General features: G+C 43.7%; 1 long non-coding RNA gene across 1 annotated transcript; it reads left to right on the top strand.

Annotated features, from left to right (window-relative positions):
• The first annotated feature begins 740 nt into the window (after positions 1-740).
• Positions 741-16,534, top strand: LOC309380972. Its single transcript, XR_014173244.1, has 3 exons — positions 741-1,671; positions 2,080-2,230; positions 16,452-16,534. It is a non-coding gene; the product is annotated as an uncharacterized lncRNA (long non-coding RNA).
• The last annotated feature ends 3,064 nt before the right edge of the window (positions 16,535-19,598 follow it).

Here is a 19,598-nt window from a genome sequence, read left to right as displayed (position 1 = left end):
ATCATCTAACATTGTGTATGCCATCAAATGCCAACAGTGTTCTTTAGCTCTCTATATTGGACAAACAGGCCAAACCTTACGCCAAAGAATAAACGGACATAAATCGGACATCAGGAATCACAAGACAGAGAAACCAGTAGGAGAACACTTCAATCTCCCAGGACATTCTATACAAGGTCTCAAAGTAGCTGTTTTACTACAAAGGAATTTCAGAAATAGACTGGAAAGAGAAGCTGCTGAATTGCAACTTATTACCAAACTTAAAACCATGGAGAGACCTGGTCTGAACAAAGACATTGGATTCTTATCTCATTATACATGACAAAGCCATTTTTCACCTTCTCACCCCTTGCTTTTTCCTGTAAGACCTATTGTAGTCGTTAAGAGTCGTCAACAGGCTCATCACAGCTATCTGCCAATCACCCATTCCCACCACCCTTCTGAGTAATACCCCTCCCCACCTTCTCACTATATAGAAGGGTCTGGTGACTTCTGTTTCAGTGTATCTGAAGAAGTGTGCATGCACACGAAAGCTCATACCAAGAACTAACTTAGTTGGTCTTTAAGGTGCTACTGGAAGGAATTTTTTTTGTTTTGACTATGGCAGACCAACACGGCTACCTATCTGTAACTTGAAGAGGGGTGAGTCTGAAGAGGGGGTTAACCACTAGTAGGGGGAGCCTGTTGATGCTAATACAACTATAGGCTCTCCCCTGATGTCACCAAGGGTCGTGCCATGGCCTCCCGCCACGCAGGCATTGGACAGAATACACGACCGCCGGATTCCTTTAATGGAATACCCAAATTTGAAGGGGTAGGCGATGGCCACACCTTGCCCTTCCACACACCAACAACACATTCCAATGCCTAACCGCCCAATACCAAGAAAGTTGTGACGATTGCTACGAGGTAGGCGAAAAAACCCAAAGGCCTAATGCCAGTTGGAAAAATCCCTACCAGGCCCCCTGGGCAACATGGGCAACCAACCATAGGTCCATAGCAAGGTCAAGAGAAAAGCGAAGCCCCAAGCCCTAAGGGAGTGGTGGGAGGGCGACTCGCGACGAGAAGGTGAGCAAAGGGGCTGAATGGCTGGCGCGGCTGCGTCTTGAGCAGCAAACCACGCCCCCACCAAGCCGCCCGATTGGGTGCTCAACCGGGAGGAGTGGCTCACCAGCCATGTGGATGGGGCAGGGGGCATAACACTCCCTGCGTGACGCGGGAGTCGTCTCCCGCCCACAACACCTCCCCTCCGGAAGGAGGAGAGGCCTTCCTGAAACTTAATGGTTGAATGTGACTATCAAGACCAGTACAGTAAAATAATTTTTCTGCTGGCCAGGAATCAATGGACTGGAAGCTGAGTTGCTGGTGCATATCCAGGCCCAATTCAGGAGCTTGAGCTATGTCCTGACACATCCAAAACACAATGGTAGAGGCTCTTAAACGGAGGGAAGAGATTTTTGTTGAGGCAGCATAACGGCTCAGACTCACCAACAGACTCGGAGTTATACCAGCTCCAAGGTTCTGACTAAGCATTTGAATGCCAGGACTAGCAGAGCTAGGAGCAGGAGGTTCTGAGTTCAAAACTAGGGCAAGAGGTTCCCAGACCACATGGGAGCTATTGAGTTGTCCCAATGGGTTCCTATGCCCACCCACCAAACATTTAAAGGCAAGGTGTGTTGAGCTTACTCACGAGATCCCCATGTCTTATGTGAATGGCCTCTCCAGCCAGAGCTGCCAGATTCAGAGAAAGAGGAGGACTCCCTCATCTTACTTCTGCTCTGCTGCATGAGCCCCCACATCCCATACTCCTCTTCACCCTCCTTCTCATTCCCCACAGCCTGTCAACCCAAGGTAGAACATGATGGTGCCTCATGACTGTGATTTTGAGGCTGAGGGTAGACTAAGATTGGTGGGGCAGTGACCCATTTGCCCTGATAAACCAGGTTCCACTTTTAAAAGACTTTTAAAAACCTACATTAAAAAAATAAAAAATAAAGCTGATATAGGTTTTGGACATTCTGCTGTTTTATTATTTTTATTGCTGTGGTTTGGAAGTGGTTATATATTAGTGTATTTCAGGGGTAGTCAGCGTGATGCCATTCAGATGCTGTGGACTTGGAGATGGACAAAGGACCAAGTAACTTCAAACTAGTCTACCCAGGGCAGTCCCATTCTCAGTCAAGTTCCCTGTGCGCCTGTGCCGCCTAATGGATAATTGTAATCTTGGAAGGTAGGAGAAGATAGAGATAGCTTTGTATAATGTGTTATGGTCTATTTTAAGATAATTTCCCTGCTCTTTAATCCTGTCGTGCAAAATGACAGAATGCGCTGTGTTCAGTTACATAAGATCACAGCATGTCATAGAATGTAATGCAATGCAAGTTGACATTGCTTGCTTTGATGTGACATGTGCATCATTTTGGAACGCCGGCTTGAGGTAGCTGTACAAGACGACAGGCATATGTGAGCTGACAATGCAAACAGTGGACACAATGCTAATCAAGTTCAATGTGCATGGCATCGGGCTAGTGGAGCCCTTAAAACATCCATCACCATCCTAATTGCCTGTGTTGCACTGGATATGCTAAATTCACCATATCTGTCTACTAACACATGTCTATGTTGTGTGCGAATGCATAAAGCAAGATGGAGTGGCTATGCATGTGTGAGAAGTTGACTATCTACTATTTGCTTGCTTGCAGTATTTAGCAGGTGCTCTTCAGCCAAAGCTCTCAGAACGGTTTACAAAAAATAAAAATAAATAAAAGCAATATAACCAAAGCAAAGCAATAACAAAATGCCATAAAATATTGCAATGTGTTATACATAAAGCTGTCTTTGAAAACAGTTCGGAAACTTCAGCTTGTCCAGAATTCAGCAGCAAGGTTCTCACGGGGGCAAGAAGGTTTGAGCATATTACACTCATCTTGGTCAGACTGCACTAACTGCCAATTAGTTTCCAGGCCCAATTCAAAGTGCTGGTTTTGACCCATTAAGTATTAGGACTGCAATACTTCAAGGACTGCCTCTCCTCATATGAACCTACCAAGACCCTGAGATCTGTTACGATATAGAAGCAATGCAGCTGCAAACTGCTAGCTTGAAAGCAAAACATAATGGGAATGTTGGGGCTGCCCGTGGGAAACAGAGGGACAGTCAATTCACAGTGCGAAGCACCGGAATTAGCTCAGAGTGTTATATGAGCTCTTCCGTTTATTCCTGTCCAGGAAGTGCAGGAAGTGTTTGTTACTACACTGCTGGAGTTTGAAGAGAGCAGTCATGTTTTTTGTAATGCTGCAAAGACAGAAATAAAGGCATGTAAATACGTTTCTGTCTATCTCTTTCCCCTGTCAGGGGGCAGGAAAGAGGGGGTGTTCTTCTCACGTTTGAGAAGAATTGCCTATTGAGAACTCACCAGGATCTTGCTGGGGAATGCAGCCAGGGAGGTCAACAGGGAATCATGCCGGGTGCCTGGGAGAGTTGCCAGTTTCTCCTGATAAAGGCTTGATTTCCAACAAGATCATCCTCTGAGGCCATTCTCCATGTGTCTCCTCCATGAGAGGTTCGGAGGGTGGCAACATGAGAATGGGCCTTTTCTGCAGCAGCTCTCCATGTATGGAATGCTCTCTGGAATCAACTTCTTGTTTCTGGAGACAGCAGCAGGGGGACCTGGTATAGGGCATCAGAAGTTGCCCATGATATGCATGCAGGTTCACAAAGGAATAGACAGACCTTACAAATCTCAAGCCAAAATCTATTAATTGGAATGTGGTTAGAACATAGCCTTTCTCAAGATGTGTTAGTCCAGTCAGAACTAGACATTATGACATGTGATGATGGAAGACGCTACATCTTGTCAGGAGCCCAGGCTGCCATCTTGATAACACAGCATGCAAGTCGTCATTAGCTTGAAGATTTATTCCAAAACAAACAATCAGCCTCGGATGCTCTATCAGAGCTTCCGTAACTTACAATTCAGTTGACCCTTCTGAGGAGCTCTTTCTGTTTCTGCAGAATATCCTGAACCTATAACCCTTATGTTTCTGGTTTTGTTTCCTGTCTAATACCTTTCCCATACGTCTGCTCCTTGGGCTCATAGGATTAATTGCCTCCTCTTCCGGTGAGGAAATATTTCCCCTCCTGATTTCTGATCCTGCCAGTGCTTCTTGAGCGAGCTGGCTTCTCTCCATCCCGCTCTCTGCTAGCGTCTTATCTGCATTCCTTTCATTGTCAGGAGGAGGGGGAGGGGGAGCAGACAGCCGACTGCTCCCCACTGTCTGAGGGTAATGCAAGCTTCCCTGCTGCTGGCTGCTTCTTAACTCATGCTGTGCCTCTCTACTTGGGGCAGATGTGTTCATGACACATCTCTCCTCTTCTTACCTTCACTGCTAATGTCACAGCATGATATCATCATGTTGCAAGTTTCTCACCTCCACAGTCAATGAAGTGGAGCTGGTGTGAGAAAGTATCATTCATGCCATGTATGCCATGCATTTTGTAGACATTATAGGGGGAGATTGGAGGCAGTTGCACAGGTCCTGTAATACCTAATCTGGCCTACAAGAGCCTTTAGATGTTATACCACCTGCACCAAACAATGGACTGTTCTGTGCTACCATGCCTATAGAAGCTTGTAAACGTGCAAATTTATCTGATTAAACACATTGTTCTATGTCGTTTTGATTAATGTACACATTTCTGCAAGCAGTAATTCACTAATAAAAAGTAAAGGGACCCCTGACCATTAGGTCCAGTTGTGACCGACTCTGGGGTTGCGGTGCTCATCTTGCTTTACTGGCCAAGGGAGCCGGCGTACAGCTTCCGGGTCATGTGGCCAGCATGACTAAGCCACTTCTGGCAAACCGGAGCAGTGCACGGAAACACCGTTTACCTTCCCACCGGAGTGGTACCTATTTATCTACTTGCACTTTGACATGCTTTCAAACTGCTAGGTGGGCAGGAGCAGGGACCGAGCAATGGGAGCTCATCCCGTTGCGGGGATTTGAACCGCTGACCTTCTGATCAGCAAGTCCTTGGCTCTGTGGTTTAACCCACAGCGCCACCCATGTCCCTTAATTCACCAATATCTTCATTTTAATGCACACTTTCCCCTAATATATATACTTTTATAAATATTGCTTGAAGAACTGCATTGCAAAATTTTGATGAGCACCAACTTCAAACGATGGAAGATGTGAATGTTATGAATTCAGCTTTATTTCATCTACTGAATTAAATTTCTCCTCCCTCTATGCCTCTAAGATTCCTTTCGTTCTGTGTCTGCTAGCTGGGCAGGGCACCTCCTCTTCCTCCTCTTGCCTAGTCCCATGCACTGATTCGAGTGAATAGTGCGATTCGTTTCCCACTGAGTCAACAATGACCCGATAACCTCTCTATAATCTTTCTTAATCTCTCTCAATATTTACCCTTCCATTCAATAAATCTTGAAACCTCAAGTGAGCTTTAATATCTTCTTAATATTTGGTACCTTTGCACTTTCCCCTCTCTTTCAGGGACGTTTGCACAGAGATTTTTATGATATCAGATAGATGTTGCTGTGGACACCTAATATTGGATCTGGAAAAATATTTTCTAGTTCCCCTGTGGCTAATATACAACCAGATTTTGGTATCCGGTTAGACGCCAGCAATATCTGTAAACAAGGGGCAGCATGATTCCTGTTGGTCACCCATCTTCTCCCTCTCCATGCAATTATATATGCATTTGGGGATAGGGTTTAGGTTGGTGGTAGACCTCAATGCAGAAGGTCAATTTCTGGCCTCTCCTGTTAGTGTTATTATTTATTAATTTATATACTGCTTATATAGCAAAATATCGTCTAAGAGGTTTACAACTCCAAAATCAATCCATAATTAAAAGGCAAAATAACATTAAAGCATCCTTAATTAAATTAAATTATACAATAAAACAAATAATTAAAAACATAATAATTAGAACAGTTAAAACCATGAAATCACAATCAATTCATGGGAGTAATTGCCTAAACAGGTCTGTCTTCAGGAACTGGTAGAATGCCAATACTGATGGGGACTCTCTTAGTTCAGCAGGGAGGGCATTCCACAACACTGGTGACAACAGTGGAGAAACCCGTCTCCATGCTACCACATGAAGATGGCTATCTTATCTTTTCCAGGCTAAACATACGCAGCTCCTTCAACGTATGGCATCCCTTCCAACTCTACAATTCTCTGCTTCCATGACCAGCTGCAATGAGGAGCTAGACCCACCAAGGAATCCCCCCCCCAAAGGAATGGAGGGTGTCTTCTTGCCACCAAAACCTAGAGCCAACACTGGCTGGGAGCAAACTGGTATTTGTCAGCTTTAATTTCACCAGTGTAAAATGGGAACATTGAATAACTTTCTAGGGCTGTTCCAGCGATGAAGGTAAAGGTAGAAGTAAAAAAGATAAAGCACCCCTGGATGGTTAAGTCCAGTCAAAGGTGACTATGGGATGCGGCACTCATCTCACTTTCAGACTGAGGGAGCCTGTGTTTCTCCACAGACAGCTTTCCTGGTCATGTGGCCAGCATGACTAAACCGCTTCTGGTGCAACAAAACACTATGACGGAAGCCAGAGTGCACGGAAACGCTGTTTACCTTTCCATCACAGTGGTACCTATTTATCTACTTGCACTGGTGTGCTTTCGAACTGCTAGGTTGGCAGGAGCTGGGACAGAGCAATGGGAGCTCACCCCGTTGTGGGGATTCGAACCTTCTGATTGGCAAGCCCAAGAGACTCAGTGGTTTAGACCCCAGCGCCACCTGCATCCCTTCTTCCAAGGATGAATAAAGATGGCAAAGGTACTTTGAATACAAAACTGCCATGTGAATGCTTAGCTTCAGTACTTAGCTATATGGCTTTAGTCAGCATGGTACCAAGTTCCCTCAAGGCCCAGAAATCATTTTGTAATAATAGCAGTGTACTCTGTACTGTCAGCCTGTATTGAAGCTCTCTGATGAATATTAAAACCATACCGCATTGCACAGTCAAATGTTACAGACACAATTTGGCAGCTGGCATTCAATATCTTAGATTAAGCGCCGAGGCCTGAGCACAATGCCCATAGAGTGGCAGACACCCCGTCCCTTGCTTTAGTTTTTCTGAAATGTCATGTCTTATTAAAAACCTTCCCGATAGGATTATGGGGCTACAATTTATGCATTTCTCAAAAGAAAACACAGTCGGAAACTCTCCAGGCTACAAGAACAAATCATTAGCCTGATAATATATTGTTTAGAGGAGTCAATTAGGCTTTGGAGAGAGGGGGGTGGGGTTGTTCGAGGGGGGAAGCAAAAAGGGCAACATTTCCGCAAAGTTTAGGCCTTAATGGCATGTGTCAAGAAGCAAATAAAAGAGCAGCAAGGAAGCAGGGCTGGCCCGCCTCAGTGCTTGGTGTCTATCTGAATAAGAGGTTGGGATTGATTGACTCAAGCTTCCCGTGCGAGTCTATCCGGGTCATTATGTTTGTTACAGGATGAATGGCATAATTGTTTTGAGGAAGATATCAGCACGCTCAATCAAAAAGCTAATATGTGCATTATTGCTTTGCTGGTTTTTAAACCCTTTTCTCATTATAGGCATCGATCTTGCTTAAAAGCTCTTCTCCAAATGTTTGGTTCCATGACATGAACAGATCCCTTATTTTTTAGGTTCTCCCTCCCTCTCCTCCCTCTGCCCACCTCCACAACTGCCGCCAGATCTTTGTTCAGGTTAATTGCAGGATGCTAAAAACTACTTTGCTACGTGAGGTGAACATTCTTAAAGCAATGTATTAAGAGCTGCTGTTCAAAGATTCTCATCTTCTCTACAGACCGGAATGGTTACAGTTCCTTTCCCATCTTAATGTGGTGGTTGGGTTGGGGCAACATTTCCCTTTGGCTCTTTGCCACAGCAACATGTTTCCTGCCTTGTTGCATGTGGCTTCTTGATCCTCGGACCTCGGCTTCCTGACTCCCTTCTTCTTGATCCTTGGACCCTTGACTTCATGACTCCTTTCTTCCTGACCCTCGGATCCCTGACTTCTGGACCCTCATTCCTGCTCCCACCCCGCCATCTTGCCCCTGGTCCCAACGTCCTCAGCCGTAGATCAGACCATGACATTAAGTTCTTATGCTTAATACAAATAGCAGAAGTCTTTACTGTGTGTGACCTTCACCACCCCTTCCAGAACTGCAAAAGAAAGAAACCCAAGGAGCAAATCTGGAACTCTCAAGCTATGTGTGGCATGTTTGCAGAAGACAATTTCAGTGTACACACACAGAGCTTTATTGCAGTCATAGAATCATAGAATCATAGAGTTGGAAGAGACCACAAGGGCCATCGAGTCCAACCAGTCCATAGACCCAAAATACACAGTACAACAATATATAACAACAACTCTTCAAAGCTTAATTTTAAATCATATACCATGTTTATAATGAACTTGAACAGAACAAAAGGGCCCATTGTTGCTTGCTGGGAATCACTTGACATGAGCCAACAGTGTGACGCGGCAGCTAAAAAAGCCAATGCAATTCTGGGCTGCATCAATAGGAGTATAGCATCTAGATCAAGGGAAGTAATAGTGCCACTGTATTCTGCTCTGGTCACCTGGAGTACTGTGTCCAGTTCTGGGCACCACAGTTCAAGAAGGACACTGACAAACTGGAACGTGTCCAGAGGAGGGCAACCAAAATGGTCAAAGGCCTGGAAACGATGCCTTATGAGGAACGGCTAAGGGAGCTGGGCATGTTTAGCCTAGAGAAGAGGAGGTCAAGGGGTGATATGATAGCCATGTTCAAATATATAAAAGGATGTCACATAGAGGAGGGAGAAAGGTTGTTTTCTGCTGCTCCAGAGAAGCGGACACGGAGCAATGGATCCAAACTACAAGAAAGAAGATTCCACCTAAACATTAGGAAGAACTTCCTGACAGTAAGAGCTGTTTGACAGTGGAATTTGCTGCCAAGGAGTGTGGTGGAGTCTCCTTCTTTGGAGGTCTTTAAGCAGAGGCTTGACAACCATATGTCAGGAGTGCTCTGATGGTGTTTCCTGCTTGGCAGGGGGTTGGACTCGATGGCCCTTGTGGTCTCTTCCAACTCTATGATTCTATGATTTGTTTGAGTCCATTTTCGCAACACAATCCTATACACCTCTACTCATAAGTAAGTGAGTTCAATGGGATTTACCCCCACTTGCGTGTGCACAGGACTGCAACATTAAGAAGCAAGCTGAGTTTGTTAGCCAGGAGCTATCTCCATGCCTTCCCTTCTCTTCTTATCCCAATATGCCACTATCTCAATTTGCCAATACTGCTACCCTTTTCCTTCCATCAAAGTGGTACCATCTGGGCAGCACTTTGGGGCAGAAGCCCAGGGCCTCCTCTCCATAGAATGAGCAGGAGGGTGAAAAATACCACATTCTGAAGTATGGGAAGTATTACACATGATCATCTGAAGAGAGCCACTCATATCTGTATCATTAGAACCATGTTGTGCTTCCTCTTGTTAAGGAAATGGAACATTGATGCTCTCTCCTGATTGGAGGAGAAAACAAGCTCCTTGCCACAGCTGGTCCTCTGGCCAATGGTTTGATCAAATATTATTAGAGACCTACTTTTGACTGGTATAAGTTAGGCATTCAAAATAAACACACATCTATGTTAAGACAGTGGCAACACAATACAAAGCTGCTTGAGTAGGACGGAGCCTTTATCTCTGCCACACGTGACTTCCATTTTTCAAAACGTACAATTCCATTCCATTCCAATGTGCTGAAGTAGCCACTGTTCCTCTCTCTTGTCCAAATTTTCCCTGTAAGAGCCGTTTCCATCTGAAACCAGGTCAAATCCTGACATTGCCCCTAATTTCTATTGAGAAGTTCACTTGTTACTGTTGTGTATCCTTAAGAAGTTCCCTTGTTAAAGGCTGTGAGGTTAACCACTGAACCCAGATTGTCTCCAGTGAATCAAACTCAATTTTCTTGGGCTTATTGAAAGCAATCTGCTCTGCTCCAAAGGAGCTAATTAGAGTGAAGAATGCAGCATGTTAGTCTGGGCAGTGCCATTTATTGTATTCTCAATTACATTATGCATTTCCTTACTGCAATTTTGTGAAATCATTTCACTCTATCTCTTTTTCTCCTGTTGGATAGAAATGGGCACATTGTAAACAGAAATGAGGTGTACCACGGCAATAACGGCTCAAACACCAGCACTTAAATATCTTGACTGGAGGGGGGGGGAATGCAGAGGCTGTCAAACTCATCAGCCAGCTATAGTTACCTTAATGACTTTAACCTGCTCACAGGAAGGGGAACTGCTCAGAAGCAGAGTACATGTTTTGCATGCAGAAGATCCCAAGCTCAATATCCAGCATATTTTGGCAAAAAAATAAAAAAGGATCTCAGTGTTGCAGTGTCATAGCTCAGTGGTGGGGCACCTGCCTTGCATACAGAAGGTCCCAGGCTCAGTCCCTGGTATTTCCAAGTAGAACTAGGAGAGATCCCTGCCTGAAACCCTTGAGATCTGCTGCCAGTCAGTGTCAAAAGTACTGAGTTAAATGGACCAATGGTCGGATTCAGTTTAAGGTGTTAAAGATAGAACTTAATATGCTTAAAATCTAATGTTTGTATGCATTGTGTTTGAAAACATTTTGCAGAGGGAAGGCTGCATTATGCTCAGGAGGTTTCACTCTGGCAAATGCGGCAGAAAAGGTTGGATGGTTCCATTTCAGTCTTCAGGCTGCAGATCTTTCACAGCAGGAAGGTGAAACCAGAGAACTAAGTGGTTTAAAAAACAAACAAACAGCAGCGGAGCTAGTAGATATCAAAGCTAAACTCTGTGATGGCGAAAAAACAAGCTGCTTAGGATATCTGTCTCTCTGGGATCAGAGAGAGGAAAGTTTATAGAACCGTTTTAAGGACTCTGAAGAAGACAGGACTGCTAGCTTGTAAAAAAAAAAAGTAGCAATGTGTTACTTTGCATCTTGTAACATTTATTTGTATCTGTTTTAAGACAGTTTCCAGTAAAGCTTTGAAAGTCATTCTTGTGGTGGGCAGCATTCATTTCTACTCTGCACAAGGACCGGATCCAGGATTCCATTGCAACAACTCTAACATAAGGCATCTTCTGGTGTTCCTGAATGCCTCTGTGTGATGCACTCTCTCCCAAGTGCCACCTGAGTTGAATTTTGAATTGAAGTGTGGCTAGCACATCAAATGCTTGCATTTTATCAACTGACTGCTTAGGAATGTTTGGGTTTCATATATGCCTTGGGTTCCCAATGATTCCCCCTCCAATCAAGGCTCCAGGAAGTCCCTCAAGTTGGCTTATGGGAAGTTTTGCATTTACTCAGAAGTGATTTGTTTTTATGGTGAATGTGTTATTACTTTAAAGCTGTGATGGGGGACTCTTTTCTGCCAGAGGGCTTCATTCCTTTTTGGGCAACCTTCAAGGAGGGGCAGGGGGGGTGTCACATGGCAGAAGTGGGTGGTTCTACAGGTAAATGTGAGCAGAGCAATATTTGTACAGTAGACTAGTTTCAGCACATACTTGCGCATCCTTACACACCCTGGTGAGGGATGTGTCCTGGGAACAGTTCTAAGGGCCAGATCGAGAAGCCAGGAGGACCCTGGCCCTGAGATTCCCCATCAGGGCCTCAAAGAAATAAACTGCAATGGAAAATGGGAACGTTGGGAAAGAGAAAAACTGGACTATTTAAATCAGTGTCTGGACTGCAACACAGAAGCTCTCCATGTAGCTGCTAGGTTCCTAGATCTAAAAGATAGGCCCACGGGGCTAAATATTTGGTCCTGATTTCTCATTTTACTACTTGGTTGTTTTCTCTAGTGTTATAACACATCTACCCCACCTCCGAACCCCACAAAATAACCTTCTAGAACCTAAGCTAGACGCAGAATTAACCAGTCCAATAATTTTAATTGGTAATGCGGCTGTTGACATTTGTTGTTAATTGGCTCCTGAGGAACAAAATTATTCAAATGGCTAGCATTTGCTACTTATTCCTCAGTTTAAACATTTTTTTTTAAAAAAAAATATATAATGTGTATGCATGATAATGCATACACGAATGTGTGTCTGTGTATATAAGCTTGATCCTCGTTCTTTTCACACTAGGCAGATGAATGTGAGAACTTGAGAGTAATTAATCAATGCAAACTGTTCCAAATTTATCTCTGTTAAAAGCACACCTGTGCTATGTGTAACTTTGTGCTGATCCCGAAGAAAATTGTGCAGTCTCTTCATTACCCATCAATATTCTTTCCCCTCTTGTTGCTGGGAACAAGGGTGAGAAGTGCAAACAACCACATAAATGCTGATGCCATTGTCACAAAGTCTCTGCTGAAGGTCCTACAGCCATATAATAATACCCTTTCCCCAATATAGTGCAAGCCAAACAGGGGCAGCCCTGAAATCAATGGGGAAAGCATTGATAGTGGCAAAGGCTCATGATTACTAGCACACAAACACACCTAATCCATGCCCATCCAGTGTCAACCCAACCTGGATCTGGGGCCCAAGTTGATGGGGTGAGCGGCTCTAAAGTATAAACAGTGTTTTAAACCCTAAATAAATCTGCAGTCAGGAGGGGAAGGGTGGAGACAGAGATGGTGCATCTTCTTCGCCCTTCTCCCAACTGTGGGAATAACTTGCATCATATAACCAACATGCTTAAGTCTAATTAATGCATGAAGGGATTAAGACAGTAGAATAGGCCAGGCTTAGCTCACCTTGGGAGGGGCTAAGTAATCAAGCTCTTCTCCAGTCTACCAGAAATACTCTCCCACCTATGGAGGAAGAAGTAAAAAAAAAAAAAGAAAAGAAAGAAATTAGTGGTCTCTCTCTCTCTCTCTCTCTCTCTCTCTCTCTCTGTGTGTGTGTGTGAGAGAGAGAGAGAGAGAGAATTACCCACCACCAGCTTAGTGCACTCCCTGACCATTATATGTGTCCCCCCTGGGTGGGAGTGCTCACCCCTACAATGCAGTACAAATGGTGCAGTTTTTAGTACCTGCTGAGATTACATGGCTGCCAAGCATCTATGAAAATTTGGTCCCACACGGGTGGCACTGTGGGCTTGCCGGTCAGAAGGTCGGTGGTTCGAATCCCCGCGACGGGGTGAGCTCCCGTTGCTCGGTCCCTGCTCCTGCCAACCTAGCAGTTCGAAAGCGCGTCAAAGTGCAAGTAGATAAATAGGTACTGTTCTGGTGGGAAGGTAAATGGCGTTTCCGTGCGCTGCTCTGGTTCGCCAGAAGCGGCTTAGTCATGCTGGCCACATGACCTGGAAAAACTGTCTGTAGACAAACGTCGGCTCCCTCGGCCAGTAAAGCAAGATGAGCGCTGCAACCCCAGAGTCGTTCGCGACTGGACTTAACTGTCAGGGGCCCTTTACCTTTTTTATAACTGCCAGTCACATAATAACCTTTTCCAATTGTGCAGGCTCCTGCCAATCTATTTAACAGTCTCCTTCCATTTCTCTTACCCTGCAAGTAAAGAACTCAAAATGGCATTAAAATAAAAATAAAAATGCCAGGGAATGAAAGCCGGCCATCAATTTTGTGCTTAGACTTTAAAAACAAAACTGAAATGAAGCCCAATTCCTTGCCTAAATGTTGGTGCGGACCCTGCAAAGATATAAATATCGGAGAAACGATATACATTGCAGTTGCAGGACACCAGCTCATAAAGTAGATTGTATCGTATGGCGTTATTCAAGGACCTCTCTGAGCGCCTGCACTGTAGAAATGTGAAAGGTAAGAATTTCCCTGCTGTGTCTACCGTGAGGGATTTGTGAAATCCTGCAGAGAATCAAGGAAGATCTGCATTACAAATTGCAATGCGTTCTCTCCCACAAGCCTCACACTCCCCAGCTAGCTCCACTGAATGTCGTTTGCTGCCAGAAATGCCTGTATTACAGTTTAAATTGCTCATAAGCCAGGAGTCATGGGCAACATGTACTTTTGAATTCCTGCAATTTGGGGAGTTGGTCAAAAAAAACAAACAAACTGGAATGTTAAAAGGATATTTGTGGGCTTGAATGGTGCTAGCCACCTGCTACTAGTCTCAGAAGTGGGAATAAAAATAGCTGCTGCTTTAAAAGTGAGGGGGGAGTGAAGAAATGATGATATAAAAACTGTGGTAGAATTTTGTGTGCAGAGCTAATTTAAGAACTCTCTTGCATAGGTAGCCTAAATATCATTTAAAAAAAATGAAATATATATATGGAAAGCTGTATGGATAATATAGAATTCTATATATTTAATCAAATATGTAATATTTAATCCAATAAGCAAACCTCTAAAATTATAATCAATAGAATATATATTTGTCAATAAATAACTACATCCAGTATTTATATTTGCTATTTCAATTCAATACATTCTTAAAAAAAAATTTCTTTATCAGCTTTAGATTCAGTCTAACTCATCTGTACTCCCAGTGTTTAAACATCCCCCAGCATAGAGGGTGGATTTGCCAAATACTGTACTTCATTGTTCCAATACAAGATAAACAAACTCAACGTCTTGTTAAATTTGGCTTCTTGCTGCCCACACTCTCTCACTCTGTCCAAATCCACCCATTTCCTCATGTTTGCCGTGTTCCAGATTTTGCCTTAAACAGAATCTCCAGAAGGGGGATGGCGTTTCTGCAGGTTGTCCATATTGTCATTCTGGCTACCTGATTTTTAGCAATGACTTTGTGCCAAAGCAATAGGTATGTGGGCAGTGGGACCTCTAAACGCGAGCTACGCCAGCGTCAGCTTGAGGAGATTTCACCCCTCCCATATCCAAGAATCTCCTGATGAGTCTGCTGATTCTCCAGAGAGGAGGAGCAGTGTTCTGCTCTCTACTTATTCTGCTCCAGCACCACATCAAAGAGTCAGTCAGTGAGTCAGTGTGTCGGAGAGAGAGAGACTGAGTGTTACAGATCGTGTGTATAGATAAGGTTGCTGCTAAGAGCAACTGCAGACACTCAGTGCAGTGCAGCATTCATTTATGCTTAGACCTCATTAAGCTCTGTATATAGTTGTGTATAATAGTTGTAGATAGAATAAAGAAGATATTCTACAGAGCTGCTCTCCGAGTCGTATCTGCACTTTGACCTGTTCCTGTGCAGAAGGTGGTCTCTGGAAGTGCTACCCAGCACGCCTAGCCCAGTCGGGGCTGAAGTGGATGAGTCCAGTTAGTGGCACTGGCTCAAGGGCGATGCTGACACAGCCATATATTGGTAGTCACAAGAGGTGAACTTGCAAGCAATAAATACATGCACAATTAAAACTTCATCCTACACTGCACCAACATCTTCCCACCCACTCTCTCACTGTCCCTTTGTTGTCTGAGGTGGAGCAGCAAATGTTCCCTTCTCCACATCCCAGCCACACATGATGCCCTTGAGCCCTGACACATCAAACTGCAAGCATTTACCCTCTTCTCTGGCAGCAAAAATGTAATCACAATAAGTTGAAGAACCCAGAAGAGTTACCAAGCTGATGGCAATACAGTCATACCTCATCTTACGTTTGCTTCATGTTACGTTCTTTCGGGTTGCGTCCTGCAGCGACCCGGAAGTACCGGAAAAGGTTACTTCTGGGTCTTGCCACTCGGGCATGCGCAGAAGCGCTAAATCATGCCTCACACATGCGCTAAATTGTGCCACGCACCTGCACAGATACGGCGCTTCAGGTTGCGGGCTTTTCATGTTGCAAACGGGTCTCCGGAACAGATCCCGTTCGCAACCAGAGGTACCACTGTAGATTGAATTTTGCTATGTAAGAGTTAGAACCATCTGGATTTATAAGAGTCCTTAAGTAAGTCAGAAAGCAGACTCAAAGGCTGGCAACGAAAATGGCAACGCAACCAGTTTTTTAAAGGGTTTTTTTTAGTGCTAGCCCACACCCAATAGTCCATTGTGTGTATACTTGATTGAAATTGGGAGCCCCAGGATACGTCTCAAGAAACTTGAGTGTATCTTATTTAAATCACTATTATATGCTTTTATCCATATTGGGATCCCCAAAAAGTAGCTGGGATGATATTGAAAAACCATCCATACAAACAAATCCAATGCTAGGAATGGGAATAGAGGGTCCAGGATGCTGTTTTATAGTGTGCCCCCATCCGATATAACATTTCTGCAGCTGAAGCTCCATCTCCCAGGCTAGGATACAGAATTTGTTTTGCTTCCATATTATGAATAAGGGTTGAGTGGTGGAAAGGAAAGATCAAAAAGAGAAAGGCTGCCTTTGGAAGGATCTGAAAGCAGCACAAAGAACTGCTTCTGCTGTTATACAAAGTTGTTATGGTACTGTTCAGTAATGGTGTATAAAGTTTACAGCTAAAATGAAAACAGTATCTTTAACATTTTCTCCCCGTAATTTCAGACTGCATAGTAAAGGTTATATACAGTATGAATTTCCATTTTCTTTTCTTGCAGGATTTTTGCCACAGGACTGCAACAGTAAACCTTGTAAATGCTACAAGGGAACCCTTGGCGGAAATACTCAATGATAACTGCAGTATTAATCAGATCTCATTAAATACCACATTTTTAAATGTTATAGCTATAACTTAAATTAGAAACTTTGAGCACGACATCTGCAGGGTGTGCTTTATTCTTCCACCCTTAGAACATAATATTATTTTTTTTTAATAATTTTTATTCATTTTTCAAACACATAATAAAAAACAAACACAACACAAAACAAAAACATACACAACATTAAACATATACCGACTTCCCCATACCTCCCTTTCGCTGCATCCTTATTCCACAATTCTTTAGCAACCCTTTAGTCAATTTGTCTATTAGTTCCCTTTCATTAGATTTCCTTAAACTTATTAGTTACAGCTGTAATTCTCTACTTCTTACCCCTTGACATCTTAACACTCCTCAATTTTACAACAGTTTTTAAGATATGTTTTGAATTTCTTCCAGTCCTCTTCCACTGTCTCTTTCCCCTGGTCTCGGATTCTGCCGGTCATCTCTGCAAGTCCCATAAAGTCTGTCACCTTTGTCTGCCATTCTTCCAGAGTAGGTAGTTCTTGCATCTTCCAATACTTTGCCAGAAGAATTCTTGCTGCTGTAGTAGCGTACATGAAAAAAGTCCTGTCCTTCTTTGGCACCAGTTGGCCAACCATGCCCAGAAGAAAAGCCTCAGGTTTCTTAGGAAAAGTCCACTTAAGGACCTTCTTAATTTCGTTATAAATCATCTCCCAAAAGGCTTTAATCTTTGGACAGGTCCACCAAAGGTGGTAAAAGGTACCTTCAGTCTCATTACATTTCCAGCATTTGTTATTGGGCAAATGGTAAATTTTTGCAAGCTTGACTGGGGTCATGTACCACCTGTAAATCATTTTCATTATGTTTTCTTTTAAGGCCTTACATGCCGTAAATTTAACACCAGTGGTCCATAACTGTTCCCAGTCAGCAAACATAATGTCATGACCGATATCCTGTGCCCATTTAATCATAGCTGATTTCACCGTTTCATCCTGTGTATTCCATTTCAACAGCAAGTTATACATTCTAGACAAATTCTTAGTATTGGGTTCTAACAATTCTGTTTCTAACTTTGACCTCTCCTTCTGAAATCCTATTTTCCTGTCCTGCTTAAATGTCTCATTTATCTGATGGTAATGTAACCAATCTCGAACTTTGAACTTTAATTTCTCATAACTCTGAAGTTTAAGCTTCTCACCATCTTGTTCTAGGATTTCACAGTATTTTGGCCATTTAGAATCCCACCCTTAGAACCTAATATTGTATCCTCTGTGTCCTATGATTTCCATTAGTTTTTGTTCTCAAACAAGAAATCTGCTGTTATATGTAGCTGTCAATAACACACGAGTCGTTGCATCAAAAGGTAATGGTGTCAGGTTTGGTTGGTTCGGTTTATTAAATTTATGTATTGATTCTCACTAAGAAAAGCCCCAAAGCTCTTTACAACCAAGTAAAAACATACCATGATAAAACCACTTAAACAGTCTGTGACTTATACAACTTCTATATTTTCTTTCCATTCAAAAGGTGTCAGCGAAAGTTAATTTACTTGCATTCTTACTGCAGACAAGACTCTGCATCAGATTATAGGTATGCTCACTTCTAGCCCAATTTGTCAAAGGCAACAAGTACACACAGGTGCTCCCTGCCCACCTGGCAAATCATGTGTGCCAACCTTATCTCTGCATGTTCAGTTCAAAGCACATAGGTGCAAATCATGTGGCTGATGTCCTGCTTTCAACAGAAAGAACAACCACGCAGTATTTTGCAACACAATTCAAGAAGGCTCTTTCCTGTGTCCCCACCAAGTGTGTCTTACGAGGGTGGTGGGACTGAGAAAAGGGCCTTCCCTGAAGATCTCAGAACCTGAGGCAACACGGTCTTTCAGATAGCTTGGACCCAAGTCGTGTAGGGCTTTATAACCAACATTTTGAATTGTGCCAGGAAACAGACCAGTAGCCAATGGAGGCCAAAACTGGGCACCATGGGGTGGGGGCTGAGCCCCCCCCAAAAAAAATGTCAAGGAGGGGACTGTTGGGAAACTGTGTACGTGCAGCTACTCACACAGAGCCAATTAAGATTTGGCAGCCAGCCAGAAGGCAATCTGAAGGAGTAAGTCTCCCTGGTGATAACACAGAGAGATGGAGTCCACTCCCTGATTGGTCAAGCTCTCTCAAGGGAGTGATAATTAATGGCCTACTAAGTGGAATGTGTTGGTTCAGAGTTCAGTAGTTCAGTTGTTCTGTGTCAGTGTAGGAGTTGTGAGTCGTGTCAGAGAGAGCTAGCTAAAGATCCATGTTCTGTTCCTGTAAATAGTCCACTGTATATAATAAACACCTAACTACAAGTTCCTGGTTCCTGCTTCGTCTATCCTGTCTGCAGCCAAGTCGCCAATTACTTCCGTGGACTCTGCGTTTACTCTGCTAGGTCTGGCTAAGGTCCTGCAACTAGTCAGAAAGTTGCGAAACACCAAATAGGTTTTACCAATAGGGACTGGGTCCTCTCAAAACACTGTGGTGGTGACCTCACTCATGCATGCCACGTGGTGTGCTTGCGCCACTTGCGCAAGCTGCGCAGCATGCATACAACATGTCAGCATGTTGCGCGGCATGCGTGAGTGATGTAAGCACATTGCGCAGTGTGTCGCAAGCATGTGCATATGATGCCAGCTTATTACATGGTGTGTGCATGTCACACAATGCCAGCCCCCCTCCATTGCGATGGCAAGCCGGTGTCCTTGACTGGGGATATATATCATCTGATCCAGCCCCATATTAATTCAAATGGAGCAGGGAGAGCTCAGCTTCAAAGTGTGAGTATATTGAACCATTTTAATTGACATGTAAAGGAAGCTACCGAGTCAGGCTATCAGTCCACCCAGCACAGTATTGTCTACATGGGCAGGAAGCAGCTCTCCTGGATTCCAACAGGGGGCATCCTCAGCCATACTTTGGGACCTTCTGAATGCAAGGAATTTGCTGTGCCACTGAGCTGTGGCCTTTTGTAAGTTTTCTAAGCCATAACTTATCACAATGCTCATATAATTAACCACTTCTATGTCACGGCTTGCCATATGGTGAG

Source organism: Podarcis melisellensis (assembly GCF_964234715.1).
Source record: "Podarcis melisellensis genome assembly, chromosome: 12".
Taxonomy (NCBI): Eukaryota; Metazoa; Chordata; class Lepidosauria; order Squamata; family Lacertidae; genus Podarcis; species Podarcis melisellensis.
This window is presented reverse-complemented; position numbering and strand designations above follow the sequence as displayed.